Source organism: Oratosquilla oratoria, chromosome 26 (assembly GCF_046742065.1).
Source record: "Oratosquilla oratoria isolate Oo_2021 chromosome 26, ASM4674206v1, whole genome shotgun sequence".
Taxonomy (NCBI): Eukaryota; Metazoa; Arthropoda; class Malacostraca; order Stomatopoda; family Squillidae; genus Oratosquilla; species Oratosquilla oratoria.
Window position 1 is genome coordinate 5,932,455 of NC_134802.1, and position 24,895 is coordinate 5,957,349.

The 24,895-nt window shown below is 38.4% G+C and overlaps 1 protein-coding gene across 2 annotated transcripts in view; it reads left to right on the forward strand.

Moving 5' to 3' along the window:
- Positions 1-2,268: 2,268 nt before the first annotated feature.
- LOC143039371 (uncharacterized) overlaps positions 2,269-24,895 on the forward strand; it is a 65,421-nt gene continuing 42,794 nt past the window's right edge. The window contains exon 1 of one of the 2 annotated variants that reach the window (XM_076209280.1): positions 2,269-2,408. The gene's annotated coding sequence lies outside the window, so the exon portion shown is untranslated. The remainder of the gene's footprint in view (positions 2,409-24,895) is intronic. The other variant, XM_076209281.1, reaches the window with a different exon arrangement.

Below are 24,895 nucleotides of genomic sequence, written 5' to 3' on the forward strand. Positions count from 1 at the left end.
CAAACCATTCAACATTTGGATCCATGCCTTCCAGTTTTTGTAGCATAGCGTTCATAATGGACATGGCTTCGGATAAGCCCTTTACAGTAAACTTTCTTTCGGGCACTTCTACAATTTCCTTTTCTGCCTCTCTTCTTTCTTCTTCAGCTTTTCTTTCTTTTTCTAATTGCTAACAGTTCTTCATTTGGTAATTCATCAGGCTCTTCAGTTATAATTTCTTCAATTTCTTCCTCGTCACATCCTAGCTCCAGCTGAATTGCCATCCGACCTAGATATGGACCAAAAGGTCTCCTGTCGGCATGCTCCGCCTTTGTAATCCTTTGTAAATCCTTTGTGAAATTTTTTTCCTTGGGCATTGCTTAATTCCTCCTCACTATTAAATCCAACAAAATCTCGAAGAAAGCATTTGTTGCAGTGTTTCCATATGCCCTGCATACATTTTTCTGTTACTAAATATCAAGCGTTGGCAACATGTTTGATACAATGATAGATGTTGTATGACTTCCAATATTCACGGAAATTCAAATTAGGGTTTGCATCCATTGCTTCGATGGCCTGATCAAAAGAAATGCGCAAGTAGTGCGCCTTGAAGGTTGAAATCACCCCTTGGTCCATGGGTTGGATTTGGGGGAGGGTATTAGGGGGTAGGTACACAACTTTTACATTTGGATGAAGATCATCCAAGTAGGGTGGCCAGGTGTATTGTCAGGCACTAATAAAATCTTAAAAGAAATGCCTTTATTACTGCAATATTGACGCACTTCTGGAATAAAACGGTTTTGAGACCAATCCTCAAACAGTCCCTGTGTCATCCACACCTTTTTGGTACTTTGGAAATAAACAGGAAGGGCATGCTTATTCACATTTTTCAGTGCATGTGGATTTTCCAAAAGCGCAATGAGAAAAGGTTTCAATTTATGTCCTGCAATGTTACCACCAAAGAATAATATGAATCTTTCTTTTATTGCCTTATGCCCTGGTGCACTTGAGAATTCTTTTCTAATGCATGTTCCTTTTGGCATTTTCTTCCAAAACAAAGCTGTTTCATCTACATTAAAAATTTGTTCTGGCAAATATACTTCATCCTTAATTAATTGATCAAACTCATCCACAAATGCCTTAGCTGTAGGCGCATCACTGCTAGCAGCCTCACCTTTCGACAACACATGGTGAATCTGGTAACGCTCTCGAAAGCGAAGAAACCACCCAGCACTCGTTATGAATTCATGTGAAGCGTATTCTTCACCTGCACCTTCTTTCAACATGCAAAATTAACTTATAGCCTTACTTTGCACGGCAACTTTTCCAGCTCTGTAATCGGTCCTTCACACTGTTTTGTGATGATAGTTGACTTAATTGGGGCTACTGATTTCACTGCTTCCTTAATGCGGTCCTTGTCCTTCAAAATTGTAGACACCGTGGAGTAGGAAGAGATGAAGATCTCGAGCGATATAATTTACTTTTTTGCCTCCTTCATACTGCTTTATCACTTTCATCTTCATCCCCAATGACAGTGCCTTCCTTGCTTTCTTGGTAGAATTGCCATCTGAAGAATCGGACTTTCTCTTGGGGGCCATGGTTACGGTGTCCTGTAAATGAATGCTGCCATAACTGTTGTATGCGATGCCGGGCTGCCACAACTATTTTACATGCTGTGCTGCCAGACATATACTGTAAACTCATAATAGGCATCTGCTAGACATGGTCATAAGTACGTAAATATCCTTCATCCTTAATTAATTGATCAAACTCTTCCACAAATGCCTTAGCTGCAGGCACATCATGGCTAGCAGCCTCATCTTTCGACAACATGTGGTGAACCTGGTAACGCTCTCAAAAGCAACGAAACCACCCAGCACTCGCTATGAATTCATGTGAAGCGTATTCTTCACCTGCACCTTCTTTCAACATGCAAAATTAACTTATAGCCTTACTTTGCACGGCTTGCAACATCACTTTCACATTTCTTTGCCGATTATCTTCCAACCATGTGTATAGCAACTTTTCCAGCTCTGTAATCGGTCCTTCACACTGTTTTGTGATGATAGTTGACTTAATTGGGGCTGCTGATTAAACTGCTTCCTTAATGCGGTCCTTGTCCTTCAAAATTGTAGACACCGTGGAGTAGGAAGAGATGGAGATCTCGAGCGATATAATTTACTTTTTTGCCTCCTTCATACTGCTTTATCACTTTCATCTTCATCCCCAATGACCCTTCCTTGCTTTCTTGGTAGAATTGCCATCTGAAGAATCGGACTTTCTCTTGGGGGCCATGGTTACGGTGTCCTGTAAATGAATGCTGCCATAACTGTTGTATGCGATGCCGGGCTGCCACAACTATTTTACATGCTGTGCTGCCAGACATATACTGTAAACTCATAATAGGCATCTGCTAGACATGGTCATAAGTACGTAAATATCCTTCATCCTTAATTAATTGATCAAACTCTTCCACAAATGCCTTAGCTGCAGGCACATCATGGCTAGCAGCCTCATCTTTCGACAACATGTGGTGAACCTGGTAACGCTCTCAAAAGCAACGAAACCACCCAGCACTCGCTATGAATTCATGTGAAGTGTATTCTTCACCTGCACATTCTTTAAACATGCAAAATTAACTTGTAGCCTTACTTTGCACGGCTTGCAACATCACTTTCACATTTCTTTTCCTATTATCTTCCAGCCACGTGTATAGCAACTTCCATCTCTGCCATAACTGTCGTACACAATTCCAGGCTGCCACAACTATCTTATGGGCTGTGCTGCCAGACATATACAGTAAACTCATAATAGACATCTGCTAGACATGGTCGTAACTACGGGTGGTCGTAACTCACGTACGTCGTAACTTGGATAGTGACTGTATATATGTATAGGGTATTCAGGATAAATTTGATAATTTTTTTATCTGTCATTTTAGAACTGTGACGAGTGAATTACGAGACTAATTGAAGTGTTGTGAGTCGTGGTGGGACAGTGGTGACAGTGGTGGCAGTGGTGGGATTCGAACCCACGCTTTACCTAGACAGGACGGTGACTAAACAAATCCGCTACTCAGCACTTCGCAGTCATAACAACTGATATTGAATTAGCATTCGTGTTCTCCATCTACCTAATTGTCTACCTCCATCTACCGGCCTCTTACAGGGCTCGGCAGCTACCGTTGGTCGTCCCGACCAATTTCTTATTTCCCTCTTACAGGGCTTGCTAATATATATTTAGAATAAGCTAATCTACCATTGCGTAAAATTGTATATCAAAGATATAAGCAACCCTCCAAAATGCACAAAATAGTTCAAACAGATTAAATGTAAATAACATGCATGCAAACTATATAAATAAATTGCAAGTAAAATAATTTGCAAAATTCAATCAGAACACTATTTTCAATTGTGAATCATACATAAATTAAGCAGACACATGGTTGATATGGTTAATGGGTTTTGACAGAGTCAACCTCCGGAATACAACAATGGCAATCAGTGCAGACAATAACATTGAAAGAAAAGGTATAAGAATAATTGTTGTAATAGGAAAATCATTTGAGGGAGATCTTGACAATGATCTCTTAATTTTCAAAGGAGGTGAGTTTTCAGGCAATGTGAAGTTGAAGGTTGAAATATATGAATCTTCTGTTAAATGCATGGTATTAAGGGTATTAGAAATGGTGGAAATAGTGTCTCCATGCAATTCACAGGTATCAATTACAGAGATAAGACCTTCAACCAAATCCAATTTAGGACTCAACCCGGGACAATTGATTGATATTTTTGTCTTGTTAGGGAAAAACAGATAATGAGATCCTTGTATGTTACAATGAGGAATTTGGTCTACAGAAATTTTTTGATAATGGCAATTGTTCATAACAGACACATTCCTAACCAGAGAAGCTTCACATGAATTTTTCAAAGCTTCACGGAACACAAAAAGAGAAGAATGACAAAGATAAAGATTCTTATTAACTCTTTTACAATCATTTAATTTATCATTAGAGATCATGCTTTCTTTTAGATTGTCTACAGAAAGGATGTAATTGATTGGATCTACAACTGGAGTATCTACTTCATATAATGAACCATTTACCTTCAATGGGAAAGGTAATTTGAATAAGTTAAATTTCATGCTTGATGAAAAAGGAATTTCTATTATCACTGAGGTTATATTTAAGTATGAGGTCAATAATGGGTAATATAAGGCCTAAATTGCAAATTTGCAAAATTCACTATTTTAGAGTTTTAAGTGTCTCTTCTTGTTCAATATTCATAATTATTATTTTTCAACACAATTCATTTTCAAAGACAGTCTTAATATCACTTATGTGAGAGGTCCTTAAGGTTCCAAGTCTGTCCACAGCAGATCCTAGGTCTCCATGTATCTGCTTGATACCAAGTTCCAGTTGTTTAGGTCATCCCAAGTACATACAAATGGTCAAAGCAATACTATCTGTAAAATACATCAAGATTAATATTCAATTCATACAGAATACAGTCAAAATATTCCCTATACTCTTCAGGGTTCTCAACATTGATTCATAGGGTATCACTATAATCATCTTCATAGATCTGTAACCTTATTTTCCTCATGTCATCTAAATGTCCTATCAATTCTTCCCTTGTTTCTAAATGTTTAAGTCTAAATTTGTTCCCACCTGCAGAAGCAATTACCCTATATGGACCAGTGTACCTTGGTGAAAGTTTATTATTGGGTGACCATTAGTAAATCTCCAATTTTCAATTCTAGTTTGTGAGCTATTTTGTGTTGTTGTTTTTTCATCTCTTGTGAATACACCTGCATATGTTCCCTAACTCTTTGGTGAATACTTTGAAAAGTATTTATCCTATTTGATATATAATCATCAATATTATATATGGGTTTCTGGTCTGCAGTCAACATTTCATATAGCAGAGTTTTGTCCTCCCCAAAAATTATAAAATGAGGTGTATCACCTGTTGCTACATTAATTTGATTGTTCAGGGTACACTTAACTCAAGGAATCCAAGTATCCCAAGTTACACTATGAGGACTTATCAGAGTTCTAAGACGTATAATTTTTTTTTTTATTTAACCTTTCTACTACATTACTTTGGGGATGATTTACTAATATATTGACTTTCTTTATACAGAATACCCTACATAAATTTTCCAAGATTTTGTTATTAAATTCAGTTCCATTATCTGAAACTAAGATATTAGGTGTAGTGAAATTACAGATTATCTGATCATAGATTACTGAAGCGATAGTTTCAGCTTTCTTATTGACTATGGGTTGTAATATACAGAATCTTAAAAAATAATCAATAGCAACAAATAAATAATTATATCCATTCTCAGACATAGGTAATTCCAATGTGTCAATGTGAACTCTTTCCCAAGGTTTATGTGGAATGGGATAGGTGAGTATAGGAGCAGGTTTTGGTGTATTTCCTTTTACCGTAACACATTTTACACACTTTTCTATATAATCATATATAGATTTCTTCATACCTGGCCAAAAGTATTTAAGTTGTGCTTGCCTATAAGTTTCATCCTTTCCTGGATGTGAGCTACAATCACTATCATGAAGTAACTTCAATATCTCATTTACAAGAGTTTGTGGTATTACCAACTGATTTATTTGGCCTCTAGAAATGTCTTTCCCACTTACAACTGTTTTCCTATACAAAATTCCATTAATCAAATGAAATTCCTCTATCTTATACCCCTTTGGTAGCTTTGGAGGATCTCCTCTTGGGTTCATCAAATACTTGATTAATGAATCACATGTCTCATCATCTCTCTGTTCTCTTATTATTATTTCCTCATCTAAAGTTACTAATTCCTCTATACTACAAATAAAACTAATCAACTCAGTCATTGGTTGACTAATGTTTCTAGAAAGTGCATCTGCCGCAGCATTCTTTCTACCAGGTATATATTCAAATTGAACTTCATAGCACTGAAGTATTGCAAACCACCTAGCAAGTCTGCCCCTAAGATTCTTATGCTTAAATAAGTTTTGAATAGCTGTATGATCAGTCCAAACTCTGATTGGATATCCTAGTATCATATCCCTAAAACTTTCTAAAGAATAAATTACTGCTAAAGTTTCTCTTTCTGTTATAGAGTAGTTTCTCTCCGCACTATTACAAAGTCTTGCTGTGTAAGCTATCAGCTTCAAAGTTCCATTTCTCTTTTGCATCAGTATGCCTCCTAATCCTATGTCAGATGCTTCAGTACAAAGAATGAATTCTTTTTCATAATCAGGGAAACTTAGGATGGGTGAACTCGTGAGTTTATCTTTCAACTTGTCAAAAGCTTCTTGCTGTGCAGGTCCCCATATGAACTTTGAGTCCTTTTTCAACAAAGAACTTAGTGGATTAGCAATGTCAGCATATCTTTGAATGAATTTTCTATAATAACCTGTCAATCCTAAAAAGCTCCTAACCTTGTCTACATTGGTCGGAACCGGAAAATTCTTGACAGCGTCAACCTTTGAATTCACTGTACTAAGTCCATGTCTGTCTATCTTATGTCCTAAGTAAATGACACTGCCTTGCAAGAACTTACATTTTTCAAGGTTTACTTTTAACCCTGCTTCTCCTAGTCTTGAGAATATCAAATCTAATTTCTCAAAGTGCTCCACTGCTGTCTGAGAAACTATTAAAATGTCATCTAGAAAAACACTGGCAGTGTTTCCTAACAATCCATCTAGAATAGTATTCATTAATCTCATGTAAGTTAATGGACTATTACATAACCCAAATGGCATTCTCTTGAACTCATAATGTCCTGTTGAAGTAGAAAATGCTGTGAACTCTCTTGAGTCTTCATGCAACTCTATTTGCCAAAAAGCTGATTTGATATCTATTGTGCTAAAATATCTATTCTCAGTTGCCAAACTTCTCAAAATGTCACCAATAATGGGTAATGGTAACCTATCACGAATGGTGTGCTTATTCAATTCCCTATAATCTATAACTGGGCGCATAGTACCATCTGATCTTGGCACCAAAATCATAGGAAATTCCACTCACTTTTACTATGTTCAATAATATCCTGTGATAACATTTCAGTGATCAGTTTATCTACTATTGCTAATTTAGAGTGAGGAACTCTGTAGGCAGGTATGTAGATAGGTTGTGTTCCTGGTTTTAACTTAATGTGATGTTTTAAAACAGTTGTTTTGCCTAAGGCGTCCCCTGGCAAAGCAATTGCTTTATTGTGCTTCACAAGCAAAGCAAGTAAACTTTCATCCAACTCAGGGCAATTAGTTGATTGTAATAATTCTTTATATCTATTTCTTAAGTATATTCCTTCTTGAACTGAACAGATTGATGAAGGTGGTAATTCTATCTCCTCACTATTCTCATTTAAAATCTTAATGGGTTTAGTACACACCTGAAAACATCCTATTTGTGTACCTTTCCTTAAAACTATCTCCTTATTCATAGTGTTAATTACTAGTACTTCTACTCTGTTCTTATTTAACTTATAAATCCCTAAGTCCCACTTCAATCCTTTAATTTTAACTGATTCTGGGACTGTAATTATTTCAGAGTCTACATTGACTCCTTTCAAACACACTTCAACCTCATTAATCGACATGGGATGTAACAATGTCAACCTTGCCATGCCACCATCTACAATTAGCAAGGCTTCAGTCGTTGATAATTTAGTAATTTCTGGGATATCCTAAACATCTGAGTTGGGTTCACAAGTTGCTTTACTTTCTGTTGATCTGGACCGCTCGGCCTCGTTATCTAAGATAGAAATGTTATCAAGGGATTCATTGATTCCTGTCACTGGTCTTAAGTCTGGTTGATTCAAAAATGGGATTAACTGTGACTTCACTAAAATTCCTAAGTCAGCAGGACATATCACCATGTTTTCTTTTCTCATAGTTGCAAATCCTATCAACAAATCTCCTGGAAAAACAGATTCTTCTACCACTATCACTGGAATATACAAATGTTCATTTGTATATAAGATAACTTCTAGTTCAGCCTTACCTAATGTTTTTAACTGATTTCCAGTTAATCCTTGCAATGAGTAACGGATTGGCTCCAACATTTTCACTCCTGGGTTCAACTGGTTTAAAACTTTACTAGTAATTACATTAACTACAGACCCTGTATCAATAAATATTTGAATAGGGTTATTGAATACTCTACCCGCAATGAGAGGTCCTACAGAAGTTTTACCAACAGTAATTATCAGTTTGTCAGTTTCTTTCATTTCTCTTGCATTCCCATATTTAACACAATACCGCCTATCAGTATATATATGGGGAGTTCTGAAATTGTTTATTCTGTGTCTGGGGGTTTTCCTCTTAGCCCTGGGAGTACCCTGAAAATTTCGGCATTCATGAGTCCTATGACCTATCTTATTATGATAAATACAGAATGGTGGGTTCCTACATTGATACTCTGTATGACCTTCATACTTGCAATTTCTGCAAATGGTTCCATAAAAACATTCTTGTGCTTTGTGTCCCCAGGTATTACAATCAAAACATATGATTCTGGCATCCCTGGATGGACTTCTAACATGCCGTCTATGTCCTACTTCTGTTTTCTTAAACTCTCTAGAATTCCTATGTTGGCTTTGTTGACTTACAGGCATTACATATGGGTTTATTGTTCTGGTCTCACTGTATCCTTGAAGAAGATAATCTACTTCTCCTAAACTTATGTTTGACTTAAGATTTTTGTACAGCCTTTCTGCTGTTAAGTCATCAGAATATTTTGCTAATAAGCTAAATGTAATCAATTTGATTACCTGAGAAATTTTTATTTTGTCACTAGATCTTTCTATCTAGTCTGAATCTGTCAAGATAGAATTCATGTCTTTTGACCATCTATCTAATCTAGCTAAGTACTCTGTGTCAGTTTCACTTATCCTAACTTCTTTTATCATCTTGACTAACGACCTAATAGGATCCTGTCACATTTGGACATAAAATGTTTAATGAAGGCTTTCTTATAAGCTTCATATTGGTTGATATCTTCCATTTGCTGGAAATTAATGATAAACCTAGCCATTCCATTTTCAGGGTCGATATTCTCCTTCAGGACCTCTATTTTTCTTTTTTCATCTGTTATATTTTTGCTTACAATAAGAGTGTCTATCAAATTAAGATATTTGTTGACCCCATAGGTATTTGCTTCCCCCGTAAATTTGGGGATATTACAATTTGAAGTATGGACCTCATGCCTCAACACGTTAGACTGGGTGGTCATAACTTACTTTAACCTGGCTGCCTCCACGTATTTGCTTGCGATGTCACTTCGTGATGTCAACTTCTATCTTGACATCCTCCTTCCTCAGCCTTGTCATTCGCCAACGACGTTGTTCCTCAGTTGAAGACCGTCTTGCTGGTTCCACTCGTATCCACTCGTAATAGTAGTTGCTCGTAGTTTGTAGATAATTCATTCCTCGTCTCTTGAAACCAACACACTCTTGGTTGTGGTTGCCGTATTCCCGTAAACTTTCTCGCACCACCCTTGAAACCAACACACTCTTGGTTGTGGTTGCCGCATTCCCGTAGACTTTGTCGCACCACTTCGCACCAGTCTATCTTGCTTCCACCACTTCACGCACCAGTCTTATAATCTCTTCGGAGGTGTGTTTAGCACCCAGTTCGTCCCACAGCTGTTCACCACTGTCCCACCACGACTCACAACACTTCAATTAGTCTCGTAATTCACTCGTCACAAGGCCCCCATGCCTTTGTTACGTCAGTTTCACTAACTTCCAAGTTCATCTTATTCAGTAGGCCCCATGCCTTGTACTTCTCATACTTCAGTCAAGTCCTTAGGTTAAATAAAGTTGATTAATTTTTTTCCTTTTCTTCTCACTAAATTTACACTTAAGTTACACACAGAGTCTCTTCTTCCGTCTTCGTCTAGCGAGATCTCCATATCATACGCCAAGCCACCTTCGTCTGACGTCACTAATTTTTCTCATCCAATCTCCTCTTACTTCTCAAATAAGTTTCACACCTTATGGGCGTGACTTTAAATCCATCCACCAATAATTGTTCTCCTTCTCCACCTTTTCCTCTAATCCGAAAGGCTGTTACATTGTCACAAGCAATATCGTTTACCTCAGCATTTGTCAAACGAAAAATAGCTTAGCGCTTACACATTGTTACATTAGCATATTTCATCGCCGCTCCAACCCTTGTTTATAAAAACAGTCAAATCCAAGCTATCGCGAGTCTGACTCAGCTATGTCGCCTATCGGCTGTTGTTTACCTAGACAGGACGGCGACTAAACAAATCCGCTACTCAGCACTTCGCAGTCATAACAACTGATATTGAATTAGCATTCGTGTTCTCCATCTACCTAATTGTCTACCTCCATCTACCGGCCTCTTACAGGGCTCGGCAGCTACCGTTGGTCGTCCCGACCAATTTCATATTTCCCTCTTACAAGAACCATTTGAAAGATTTGATAGTGGTAAAGTGCAACAGATAGCTGCTTATGTGTACTATTGGTGGATATGAGATTTAGATAGCATGGACGACTGGAAAGCACTGGAATATTGGAAGAGAATGACCTGCATCATGATGATTTGTGTTGGATTAAAAAATTCAGAAATCTTAGCTGCAGCTCACTGTTCCTTGAATACCATGAAGGCGGTGAGATGTGAGCTGGAGAATTGTGACAGAGATGTGGAAGCAGTGGCTAGCAGGAAAGATCATAACAGGTGTTCTGACTGTCCACACAACAAAATTAGTTGAGAAGCCGCCAAAAAAAGGTGCGGCAAGATCCAGGTAAGGCAAAGCAAACCCTGGCAAGAGAGATGGGCATCAGAGTGGTGACTTTGAAGAAAGTGCTGAATGAGGATCTTCACAACTCATAAAAGAGGTGCAAGGGCCAACTGATCATTGCCAAGGCTCAAGATGCCTTATGAAAGCCAAGAAACTCCTCAACAAGGTCAAATACCCAGTCGAGCTGGGGATGCTCTGGTTCTTCTGAGATGAGAAGAAATTCTGCCAGGACCAGTTGCACAACACACAGAACAACAGGTGGCTAGCCTACAGTCTGCACAAAGTCTTGCGTTTCATGAAGACCAAGTTCCCTCAAACTGTATTTATCTAGTCGTATCTTATGGGAAGTGGAGCTGTGCTTATGGTGTTCTGTCTCTATATCTCATCAAATCTAATTTGCACTTAAATTCTTGTATTGTTTTTGCACACACTATTGTTTTATCTAGTATGTTCCATACATCCACCACTTTGTGGGGAAAGCTGTTTTTTTTCATGTCTCTTCTATTACTGTCCTTTTTTAATTTCCATGTCCTCTTGTGTTTCTCTTATCCCAATTTAGTAAGTCATTTCTATTAAGGACTTCTGTGCCTTTCATAATTCTGTAGATGGTCAACAAATAACCTCTTTCTCTTCTTTGTTCCAGAGTCTAGTTCTAGTTTTGACAATCTTCATATGACATTTTTTATAGTGCTGGGGCCATCTTCGTAGTTGCTGTCTGGATTCTTTCAGTTTTCTATATATTTTTTTTAGTACTGGGTGACCATAGTGTCACTGCATACTCCAATTTGGGCCTTATGTGACTAATATTTTCTTTACCATTTCTTCATCCAAGTAAAAGCCACTTTTATTGATCTTAGCAAGTTGTTGTTGTTCCCTAGACTATCTGTCCGAGCAGTCCCATCTCCCTAAGTAATGCCATGGCCGAAATGGGGTTTTCCCACAAATCCTTTATGGAGTGTATATTGTGTTGTTTGCGTGCGTGATTGTGTATAATGCAGTCTTCCATGACATGTTGAATAGTATGGGGGTGAAGTGTTACATCCTGGGCATTTGTCCACAATGCAGTCATCCAATCTCTTCTGGTAGCTTAGAAGGGCTGGGTGGTGGCCACATCACAGTCTGGCCAGGTGGACCCTGTCTTTTTGTGGGAGAGAGGATTCAGAGGGATGGATATCAGGGGGTCTGGCATGCAGCAATGTGTTGTCTTTTAGTGCATTAATGGAGCAGTGAGTGATGTGATTATGTTTCCGGAGGCTGGTATTTGGTGGTTTTGGGGGAAGAGAAGAGAGTATTTGAGTGTGATAAAGATATTTGGGTGTTTTTTTTTTTACATATATTTTTGGTGTGTGTTGGTGTCCTGCTATATAGTGTAATGGGTGTGCTGTGTTTGTAGAGGCTGCAGCAAGTGTTTGTGTGCCTCTCATGTCAAGGTGATCTTTGACTTTGAGGACTTTTGCTTCATAGTGTAGGTGGTCTGTAGGTGTTGTGTATGTGCAGCCTGTAATTGTTTTTAATGCTTTGTTTTGTATGTTCTGAAGGGTGTTGAGGTGTGTCTCATTGAGGTTAGGTGCCCATGCTGGACTTGCACAATTCATCACTGAGCATGTGCATTGTTTGTATATTGTAGTATTAGTTTCTTTGTTTCATCCAAATGTTGTTCCAGTGATTGATTTAAGTGCATTGAGTTTAGGTGTGCATTTATTTTTTATGTTTGTGATGTATTGTTTAAGTGACATGGATGTATCTTATGTTACACCAAGAATTTTTGGGGTGTGTGTGTGTGGTATTAGAGTGTTGTTGATATAGAGATGAGGAATATATTTGTGTTCTTTTGTGCAGTTGGTGGGAAGTGTTGCTGTAGATTTGGCTGGGGCTATTTTGAGTCTGTAATAAACCATGTGTTGAGTGTATCAAGGTATGACTGTATTATTTCTGTGGCTTTGTCTGTGTTACGATGTGTACATATGATTTTTATGTCGTCTGCGTAGGGAAAGATTTGTATTTCTGAGGTGTCTGGTGTGGGTATATCATGCATGTATAGATTAAAGAGTGTGGGGGATAGAGCAGAGCCCTGTGGTACTCCATTTTTAATGTTTCTGATGTACAATGATTGGCCAGCCAGATAATTGGCCAGCCATCTTTTGTTGTTATTGTGAATGTTTGTGTTATATATTTTGTTAGTTTGTAGCAGGGGATAGCATCAAAAGCTTTACTAATGTCTAATGTTATAAGAAGTGTTCTGTGATGGGGCCTATCTGAGTTGATGCCATCTAATATTCTTTGAATGAGGTCTATTAGAAGAGTGTTTGTGGAGTGTAGTGGCCTAAAACTGTGTTGTGATTCAGCAAGAGGAATATGTGGTGCAATGAGTTGAAGTATGAGGCATTCACTGACTTTGGAGGGGGTACAAAGAAGTGTGATTGGGGCGTGTGGTGTAGGGATTATTGGGTCTTTATTGGGTTTTGGGATTGTATTTACCTAGTTGTATTTTGCATGAAGGGGAGCTATGCTCATGGTGTCCCGCCTTTGTATCTTGCAGTGTCTAGTTTGCTCTTAAATTCATGAATGGTTTTTGTGCACACTATTTTTTTTGTCCAGTTTGTTCCAAGTGTCCACCACTCTATGTGGATTTTTTTTTTTTTTCTTCTTTTTTCAGATCTCTTCTGTAGCTATGTTTTTTTTATTTTCTTCTCATGTCCTCTTGTGTTTCTCTTGTCCTAGTTTAACAAGTCCTCTCTATCGAGTATTTCTGTGCCCTTCAATATTCTGTAGATGGTCAGCAGTCACCTCTCTCTCTTTGCTCCAGAGTCGGTAACTCCAGTTTAGCCAATCTCTCTTTGTATGACAAGTTTGCAAGTGCATGTCCCATTTTTGTGGCTGCTCTCTGGATTCTTTCTATTTTCTTTATATTCTTTTTGGTACTGGGTGACCACAATGTCACTGCATATTCTAGTCTAGGCCTAATCAGTGTGACCAATATTTTTTAAATTATTTCTTCGTCCAAATATGTAAATGCCACTTTTATTGATCTTAGCAATTTGTAGGATTCTCTGACAATTTTGTTCATCTGTTTATCATAGGACAAGTCATTTTAGATAATTACACCCAAACCTTTTTTGGATCTTTCCTTCTTTACCTCCTTGATTCCAATTTTATATTGTCCTGATATTCTATTTTTGCTTTTTCCAAACTCCACTTCCAAAGTCCACTTTCCATTTCTGACTCCAGTTCCATACTTTATTCAGGTCTTCCTGCAGTGATTCGCAATCCTTATCAGTTTTTACTTTCCTTAACAGTTTGATGTTGTCTGCAAAGAAACTCATGTAACATTTCACATCATCATCCATGTCATTCACATAAATACATTATTGGGGCCAATACAGATCCTTGCAGTACTCCACTGATCACCTCTATCCAACCTGAATATTTTTCTCTGAACACTACTCTCATCTTTCTACCAATCTGGAAGTCCTCCATCCATTCTAATAGGTTCCTCCTGTATGTTCCAATTTTTTTTTTTTTTTTTTTTTTTTTCCAATAATTTTTTGTGTGGTACTTTGTCAAAAGCTTTTTGTAAGTCCAGGAAGGCACAGTCAGTCCATCCATTCCTTTCTTGCATTGTGTTAATCTTGAGTAGAATCATATTAAGTTTGCGGTACACAATCTTCCTTGTCTGAACCCAAATTGTCTTGGGTTTATTATATTATTGTCTTCCAGGTGTTTTACCCATCTATTCTTGATGATTTTCTCACAAATTTTGGCTATAGTGCTTGTTAGTGAGACTGGCCTGTAGTTAGTTGGTTCTTCCTTGTTTCCTCCTTTATACATTGGTACAATGTTAGCATTTTTCCAGTCTTTTGGTATTTTTCCTTCGTTAAATGAGCAACTTACTATGTTATGTATTTTGTCCATTAATTCTTCTTTGCATTCTTTTAGAATCCAATTTGCAATTCCATCTGGGCCATGTGATTTCCTGATGTCATGGTTTGATAGGTGTTCCATTGTTTCTTTTTGTGTTATTATCTAGCTCATGGGGGGAGATCGCACCTCATTTCCTTCGTCCCAATATTGTGCTTTAGAGTGAAAACAGATTTGAAGTGATTATTCATGACTTCGGCCATTTCTAATTCTTCTGTGTATTCTATATTCCCTTGGTGTAGTTTCACCATTTCCTGTTTGTTTTTAAGTTTACCAATCATGTATCAATAGAATAGCTTGGGGTGCTCTTTGCATTTATCTATACAGACGCTCCTCAACTTACGTTTTAGTTTTAGTTACGTTCCGAACGGCCGAACGTAAGTTGAAAATGAACGTAAGTTGTTACTGTACTATACATCCGTAAATTCTATTACCGTATCTTATAAAACACCCCTAGATCATTAGTTATACACATAACATTGTAAAATAATAACATTAATTTCAAATAAATTAAATTCAAGCAACATAAATTGAGATGGTGGAGGAGGAGGAGGAGGCAAGGCACGTTCAGTCTGTTGTTTGTGCCATGTAAACAATGGATGCAGCGTCATGCGTAAGTATCGTTTGAACTACGGAGAGCGCGCTAAACTAAAAAATTCTATTTTTTTTTACAGTCCGTTCAAACGTAAAATCGAAAAATGTAAAACGAATGAACGTAAGTAGAGGAGCATCTGTAATATCCTTTTCATGGTTCCTTTTTTTTCTCTTCTCTCTTTAACATACTCATTTCTATAGTTTATATACTTGCCATTTTCCAGGTTTTCTATCTTTTCTCCATCTTTTCCAAGCTCTGTCCCTTCTATCTTTTGCCTCACTGCATCTTATGTTGAACCAGCATTTAACCTCTTCACCCCGGGGCACATCGCACATCTGGCAGCATTAGCTGCCCAACGTGCGATGTTGTGTCATAATAATCGCATTATAAAAAATAAAGTCAGTGCTCAATCGTTCATTCTCTTTCACCCGTGTTTTTTGATAACCATAGAAAATTGATGAAGCCAGTTTAGAGAGAATGGAAAGTACGTAGGTACGACTACAATAAATATAATCAAGATGGTGACGTCGGCATCATCGAACACCCACTTGCTCCTCATGCCGCCTACGTAGGCATCACCGTATGGAAGTGGTTAATGTACATTCTCTCTAGCTTCTGTCTTTATACGTGTCTATTCACCCCTTCATTGTAATTATCCATCAAGATATTTCATTTCTCTTCCACTTTTGTCTCTTTCATGTAAAAATTTTCCCAGTTTGCATTCTGGAAGAATTTCTTTAGTTTTGCAAAGTCCATTTTGTTGTACATCAATCTTCCTTTCCTATGCTTTTCATTTCTCACCATGTATATTTATTCCTTTAGTTTAGTCTCAATAAGTATATGGTCACTTTCCAATTGGTGTCTTGTATTGGATTTTATCCTCAATTTCAGGTTCTGTTGTACATATTAAATCTAGTTTCGACAGCTCCTCATTATTTCTGTATCTGGTGTTTTCACTGACCCACTGAATCATTGTATATTTCATGGTCATGTCCATTAGTACATTACCACACAAGTCTTCTCTCTCTGTCATATTCTCCCAACAAATTTCTTTACAATTGAAGTCCCCCATGATTACCAGATTACCCCGGTCCATTAGTATCTCATTTAATGATTGCCTTGTATCTTCTAACATTTTCATATGCTCACTCTCTTTCCATGCGTTGGTTTTTGGGGGCACATAAGTCACCACAAACTTTCTACTTTTCATGTTCTTGTCTTCGACTTATATCATGATCAGTTCTACATTACCTTTGCCCTCAGCAGTTTTTGTCACATTCAGTTTTTTCTTGGCCAAGAACATGATTCCTCCTCCCTGTTTCTTGTCTCTGTTTTTAATCCAGTAATTGTATAGTCCATGTCCAACATCGATGGATAGTATTTCACCCCTAGTTTAGTCTCCTCAATTCCCATTATGTCTGGTATTTCTTCTAGCAGGTAATCATTAAGTTCATTCAGTCCTGAAATTAATCCGTCTATGTTGGTATAGGCCACTTTCAATTTTTTTCTTTCTCCTTTTTTTTCTGTTTTTGATTTGCCCATTCTGATGTACCATTTTCTGTCTCATGTCAATTACTCTCCAATAGAATTCCTTGCTTTCAGTCTCCATTCTCTTCACATTTTTTCCCTTTGCTTCATCTCTTAGTGTCTTCTCTTTTTCTAATTCCTCAATACTCATTTCTCTTTTTATCCATATCTTATTGTACTTTTCACTCCTTGCCAAATTACCTACTTTTTCAAATGTGTCTTCTACCATTTGTGATCTTAGTTTTATCTTTAGGAGTCGATTTTTATCCATAGAGTAGTGGCCATTCCTATATGCATTGTCTACATCTTTGCCTGCATCTTGGGCTCCATCCTGAATTTTTTTAGGATTGCTATTGCTGTCTCTTTTTTTTTTTTTTTTCTCTCTTATGTACCTCGCCAGATCATGTTTTTCTTTTAGTCCATATACCACAATACATTTTTTCCTATCCACGTCTCTGACCCAATTTGCTTTTTCATTAATTACTTGGATAATTGTGTCTTTTGCATTTTCCTGCAATTGTTGTTTTCCTTCCATTTCTTAATCTTTTGGATACTTTCCTCACCTAAGTTCTCTTCAATTTTTTCAGTCATTTCTTGTATTTTGTTGTTTACCTCTTTTTATAAGTTGTTGCTAATGGTTGTATCATTAATTCTCTTTTCATTTTCACTCTTCAGCTCCCTTATATAATTTTCTATTTCCTTAATCCTATTTCTTAGATCCAAGTTAGTTTTCCTTAGGTCGGAAATTTCAATGTTCACTTGTGCTAAGCAATCCATTAATCCAACAATTTAATTCCTTAAGTATTTAATTTCGTTCTCCCACCATATCCTATTTTTGCTCATTTCCCTCTCTATCTCTTAAGATTCGACTTAAACTCCTTCTTTTGTACTTACTGAATCCCGAAATGCATCATCGGGATATTCCCTCATGGTCGCAAGAGTCACACAAAGAGCATGGCATCACTAAATGGCTCTGGTTTGAAGTTGTCAATCAAGTCACTTTTTTTTTTTTTTTTTTTTTGCTAATTGCATCGTAATACATTTAACTAACACTGCAGAGATATCATTTTGGAACAATTTCTCCCCTCCCATACAATACAAACCAGGTTTCCTTTTTCATTGTTTATCCACTTCTTTGGGGCCCAGCGACGAAGGTGTTATAAATATTATTTTCCCATGCTTCCAGATGTCAGGTATAGTGCTGTGTGAACATTTGTAGTTTGCAATGTTTGTGAGTGCATGTATACCATGTGGTCCAATGTGTTTTAGGTGGATGTTACTTATGTTGTCAGGGCCACAGGCAGATGAGTGAGGTTATGTATTATGTGTTTTGTCTGACTGTCTATGAAGGGATAGTCTGAGTCTTTGGGAAAGTCTTTCTTACATCAAATGGTGCATCATTCATCAGGGTGAAGAGATGGCTTGTCTATGCAAAATGATTTATGATTGTGTTTGCTTGTTGTGTGTTTGAGGGTAAATTATCTGTTGTTGTGGTTACTGCTGCATGAGAGCATGTTGTGTTACTGTTGGATAGTGTAATGCTGTTGAGTGTTTTGTACAATTTGCTGGTGTTTGTTTTGTGATCAAGTGTATTGACAAACTTTTGCCTTTTTTTTTTTTCATGTATTCTATTGGAACGGGGATTGGGACTAGGCATCCTTCTCCTTGTAGCCCCACAGGGGACATTCCTAAACAAAAAAGAGAAGGCATAAGAGGGTCTGGAAGTTTTCAGACCAGCACCCTAAGGTTTGGGTCTTTTAATGTGCGTGGATGTGGTACAGATGAGAGTAAAAGGGAAGAGATAGGTAGTATGTTTGTGAGAAGAAAGATGGATGTGTTGGCTTTGAGTGAAACTAAGTTGAAAGGGAAGGGTGAGTGTAAGTTTGGGAGTGTAAGTGGGAGGTTATCAGGAGTGAAGAGGGGGCGAGGAAGGGAAGGGGTGGCTATTGTAGTAAGTGAAGAGATAGGTAAACGGGTAGTGGAGTGGAAGGAGGTTTCCTCAAGGATAATGTGGATGAAGGTGAAACTGGGAAAGGAGATGTGGGTCTTTGTAAGTGCATATGGGCCTGGCAGTGAGAAGAGTGTAGAAGAAAGGGAGGCCTTTTGGATAGATTTAAATGAGTGCATAGAGAATTTAGGAAGAAATGTCAATGTAATAGTACTGGGAGACCTTAATGCTAGGGTAGGAAATGGTCCAATCGATGGAATGGTTGGGAAATGTGGAGTTCCAGGAAAGAATCATAGTGGAGAGTTAATGGTGGAAATGTGTCTAGAAAGAGAGTTGATGATAGCAAATACAGTGTTTCAGAAGAAAGTCAAACATAAGTACACATGGGAGAGGGTGATGGAGGGAAGGGTGGTAGATAGAGCGCTAATGGATTATGTAGTGGTAAATAGAATTATGATAGGAAGAGTTAAGGATGTACATGTGCTAAGGGGAGAGGGTGGGGGAATATCAGATTATTTTTTGATGGAAGGTAAGTTGAGAGTGGAGGATAGATGGAGAAAGAGGAAAGGGACAAAAGGTAGGGAGGTTCTTAGAGTGAACTCTTTGAAAGAAAAGGAAAAGGAGAAGGAGTACGGAAAGAAGCTGAAGGAGTGGGAGGGAGTAAAGAATAGAGTAGAGCTGGGTGTGGAGGAGGAATGGGGATGGTTCAAGGAGGGAGTCATAAAGTGTGCAAGGATGGTGTGTGGAACAAGAAGGACAGAAGGAAATAGAAGAAAGGGTAGTGAATGGTGGGATGAGGAAACAAAGAAGGTTGTAGAAGAGAAGAAGCGAGCTTTCACAGATTGGTTACAAAATAGGATGAGGGAGTCATATGAGAGGTACAAAGAAAAGAATAGATAAGTAAAGCAAAAGGTAAAGGTTGCAAAGAGGAGAGCAGATGTGAAATGGGGTAAGAGTATGACAGAAAATTTTGAAAGTAATAAAAAGATGTTTTGGAAAGAAATTAAGAGAGGAAGAGGAAGCGAATCAAATAGAGAAGAAAAGTAAAAGGTACAGATGGAGAGATGATAATGGAAGAGAAGGCAGTAAGAGGAAGATGGACAGAATATTTTAGGGAGTTGCTAAATGTGAAGGAGGAGGGAAGGAAAGACAGCTGCAGTGGGAAATATGAAGAAAATGAGAGTGATGAGTGAGGAGAATGGAGGAGAAATAAGGAAGGATGAGGTGAAGGCAGTTGTTAAGATGATGAAAGCAGGTAAGGCACCTGGTCTGGATGGATGCCATGCGGAATGTCTGAAAAAGGGAGGTACAGTGATAGTGGACTGGCTGGTGAGGTTAATTAATGTTTGCTGGAGAGAGGGTAGAGTGCCGGAGGACTGGAGGAGTGCCTGTATAGTTCCTCTTTACAAGAGAAAAGGGGACAAGTGTGAATGTAGTAGTTTCAGAGGGATTAGCTTGTTAAGTGTAGTTGGGAAGGCTTATGGGAGGATCTTGATTGAGAGAATTAGGAGAGGAACAGAAGGAGTAATTGGTGAGGAACAGTGTGGATTTAGGACGGGTAGAGGTTGTGTAGATCAGATCTTTGTGGTAAGACAGATATGTGAGAAAGCTATAGGAAAGGGGAAGGATGTTTTTTGGGCTTTTATGGATCTGGAAAAGGCTTATGATAGGGTAGACAGAAAGGCACTGTAGGAGGTTATGCAGATATACGGGATAGGAGGAAAGCTTCTGGGAGCTGTCAAGAGTTTTTATGAGAGTAGTAGAGCTTGTGTCAGGATTGGAAATGGAGAGAGTGAGTGGTTTGAGGTAAAGGTGGGACTTTGTCAAGGATGTATTATGTCTCCCTGGCTGTTTAACTTATACATGGATGGGGTGGTGCAAGAGGTAAATGCAAGGGTAGTGGGCAAGGGATTGAAGATGGTTAAAGAAAATGGAGAAAAGTGGGAGGTGAGCCAGCTGTTGTTTGCGGACGACACTGTGCTTGTGGCAGGATCGGAGGAGGGATTGAGGAAGTTGGTGGCAGAGTTTGGGAGAGTATGTGATAGAAGAAAGCTAAAGATAAATGTGGGTAAAAGTAAGGTGATGAGATGTACAAGGGGTGAAAATGGTAGTAGACTGGAGGAAGTGGATAGTTTTATATACTTGGGTGCAATTGTGGCAGGAAAAGGTGGAGTGAAGGTGGAGATAGAATGTAGGTTGAGAGAAGCGAGTAAATGCCTTTGTGGATTAAAGAGTGTAATGAGGAATAGACATTTGGGAATGGATGCTAAGAGAAGACTGTATTTACCTACCTAGTTGTATTTACCTAGTTGTATTTTGCGGGAAGGGGAGCTATGCTCGTGATGTCCCGCCTTTGTATCTTGCAGTGTCTAGTTTGTTTTTAAACTCATGAATGGTTTTTGCGCATACTATTCCATTGTCCAGTTTGTTCCAAGTGTCCAAAACTCTATGAGGAAAACTGTTTTTCTTCAGTTCTCTTCTATAGCTATGTTTTTTTATTTTCTTTCCATGTCCTCTTGTGTTTCTTTTTTCCCAGTTAAGTAAGCTCTCACTATCGAGTACCTCTGTGCCTTTCATGATTCTGTAGATGGTCAATAGGTCACCTCTCTCTCTTCTTTGCTCCAGTGTCGGTAACTCCAGTTTAGCCAATCTCTCTTCGTATGATAGGTTTGCAAGTGCAGGTGCCATTTTTGTAGCTGCTCTTTGGATTCTTTCTATTTTCTTTATATTCTTTTTGGTACTGGGGGACCACAATGTCGCTGCATACTCTAATCTAGGCCTTATCAATGTAACCAATATTTTTTTCATCATGTCTTCGTCCAAGTATGTAAACGCCACTTTTATTGATCTTAGCAAGTTGTAAGTCTCCCCGACAATTTTGTTAATCTGTATATCATAGGACAAGTCGTTCGTGATAATTACTCCCAAATCTTTTTCGGATCCTACTTTCTTTACTTCTTTGGTTCCAATTGTATATTTTCCTGATATTCTGTTTTTGCTTTTTCCAAACTCCATTATGCTACACTTCTTAGTATTAAAGTCCACTTCCCATTTCTGACTCCAGTTCCATACCCTATTTAGGTCTTCTTGCAGTGCTTCACAGTCCTCATCAGTTTCTATTTTCCTTAGCAGTTTGGCGTCATCGGCAAAGAAGCTCATGTAGCAGTTCACGTCCTCATCCATGTCATTCATATAGATAGCAAACATTATTGGTGCCAGCACAGATCCTTGCGGTACTCCACTGATCACCTCTTTCCAGTCTGAATATTTTTCTCTGAGCACTACTCTCATCTTTCTACCAGTCAGAAAGTCCTCTATCCATTTTAGTAGGTTTCCCTGTATTCCTCCTATGTGTTCCAGTTTTTTTAGTAGTTTTCTGTGTGGTACTTTGTCAAAGGCTTTTTGCAAGTCTAGGAATGCACAATCAGCCCATCCATTTCTTTCTTGCACTATGTCTATTAGTCTTGAGTAAAAGCATATTAAGTTTGTGGAGCATGATCTTCCTTGTCTGAATCCGAATTGTCTTGGGTTTAATATGTCATTGTCTTCCAGATGTTTTACCCATCTATTCTTGATTATTTTCTCACAAATTTTGGCTATGGTGCTTGTTAGTGATACTGGCCTATAGTTGGTGGGTTCTTCTTTGTTTCCTCCTTTGTGTATTGGTACAATGTTAGCGTTTTTCCAGTCCTCGGGTATCTTTCCTTCTTTGAGTGAGCTGTTTATTAAGATGTGTATTTTGTCTGTTAGTTCTTCTTTGCACTCCTTTAGAATCCAATTTGCAATACCGTCCGGGCCATGTGATTTTCTGACATCCAGCCTTGATAAATGTTCTGATATTTCCTTTAGTGATGCTGTAAACTCATTCATGAGGGGAGATTTCTTGTTTTTGTCTATGTCACAATTTGGTATTTTCTCTCTGGTGAAAACAGATTTAAAGTGATTGTTCATGACTTCGGACATCTCTAAATCTTCTGTGTATTCTATGTTTCCTTGGCATAGTTTCACCAATTCCTGTTTGTTTTTAAGTTTACCATTCACATACCGATAGAATAGTTTGGGTTGCTCTTTGCATTTGTCTATAATATCCTTCTCATGGTTCCTTTTCTCCTCTCTTCTCACATTAACATACTCATTTCTATAGTTAACATAAATTTGCCATTTGCTTTGTTTTTTGTCTTTTCTCCACTTTTTCCATGCTTTGTCCCTTCTGTCTTTTGCCTCACTGCATCTTTTGTTGAACCAACATTTAATGTACTCTCTCGCTTTTGTCTTGGTACATGCCTGTTTACCCCTTCATTGTAGTTTTCCATCAATATATTCCATTTCTCTTCCACTGCTGTTTCTTCCCTGTAAAATATTTCCCAGTTTGCATTCCGGAAGAATGTCTTTAGTTTTGTAAAGTCTGTTTTGTTGTACCTCAGTCTTCCTTTCCTATGCTTTTTGTTCCTCTCTATGTCTATTTCTTCCTTTAGTATAGTTTCGATGAGTACATGGTCACTCTTTCCAATTGGTGTCTCATACTGGACTTTATGCACTATTTCAGGCTCTGTTGTAAATATTAGATCTAGTTTCGATGGCTCTTCATTATTTCTGTACCTTGTGTTTTCACGGACCCATTGGGTCATTGTGTACTCCATGGTCATATCTAGCAGTACATTGCCCCACGAGTCATCTCCTCCTTGCACTGTCATGCTGTCCCAACAAATTTCTTTGCAATTGAAGTCCCCCATAACTACCAGATTACCCTTACCCATTAGTATCTCATTGAGTGATTTTCTTGTGTCATCTAGCATTTTTGTATGTTCGATTTCTTTCCAAGCGCTTGTTTTTGGAGGCACATAAGTCACCACAAACTTTCTACTTTTCATATTCTTGCCTTCGACTTTTATCATGATCAATTCAGCATTACCTTTGCCCTCTGCAATTTTTGTCACCTTTAGGTCTTTCTTGGCCAAGAACATGATTCCCCCTCCCTGTTTCTTGTCCCTGTTTTTTATCCAGTAGTTGTATAAACCTTGTCTGATAACAGTGGATGGTATTTCACCTCTTGGTTTGGTCTCTACAATTCCCATTATGTCTGGTTTTGCTTCTAACAGATAATCATTGAGTTCGTTCAGTCCCGAAATTAGTCCGTCAATGTTGGTATAGGCCACTTTTAATTTTCTTCCTTCTCCCTGGTTTCTTCTTCCCTTGTTTTGTTCGTTTTGAAGCGCCATTGTCTTAATCTCAAGTCTATTACTCTCCACTGGAATTCTTTGCATTCTGTCTCCGATCTTTTCAAGTTTTTTTCCTTTGCTTCTTCTCTTAGTGCCCTTTCTTTTTCTAATTCCTCAGTACTCATTTCTCTTTTTATCCATATCTTATTGTATTTTTCACTCTTTGCCAAGTTACCTACTTTTTCAAATATGTCTTCTACTACCACTTGTGACCTTAGTTTTATCTTTAGAAGAATATTAGTTTTATCTTTAGAAGGATATTAGGATGGTTTGGACACATGGAAAGAATGAGCGAAGAAAGACTAGTAAAAGAGGTATGGAAGGCAGATGTGGAGGGAGTGAACATGAGGGGACGTCCTAGGATGAGGTGGATGGATGGGGTGAAGGGGGCTTTGGGGAAGAGGGGAATGTCTGTTGAGGAAGGATGGAAGAGGACAGAAGACAGGGGTGAATGGAGAATGGTTGTATATGGATGATGTTGTGATTGCATGAGGTGGAATGGGCGGGGTGGGTGGGGGGTGAGGTAGTATGTGTGAGCAAAAGTTGACGCAGCCCGAAGGGATTTCTCCCCGTCCTCTCCTTTTATGCAATGGGGGGACGGAGAGGGGGGGGTCGCCGATTTAATGAAGCAGCCTTGCTGTGGATGTGCTGTGTCTTGCGACACTGCTTCTGACCCAGGGCAGTGGACAAGGTGCAGGGATGACCCGTCATCCAGGAGGTGCTCAGATAAGAGGGAGGGTGGAGGGGTGTGGAGTGTATTCAGGGATGGAATGGGTGGAGATGATTTTATGCCTTTCCCTTTTTGGCTACCTCCCTAGTAAGGGGGAAAAAGGCTTGGTATATGTATGTATGTATGTATTCTATTGGTAATATCTGTGTTTAGTGTTTGTATTTGGTCTGCTATGTTTTGAGGGATAGGTGTGGGGGTATTGTG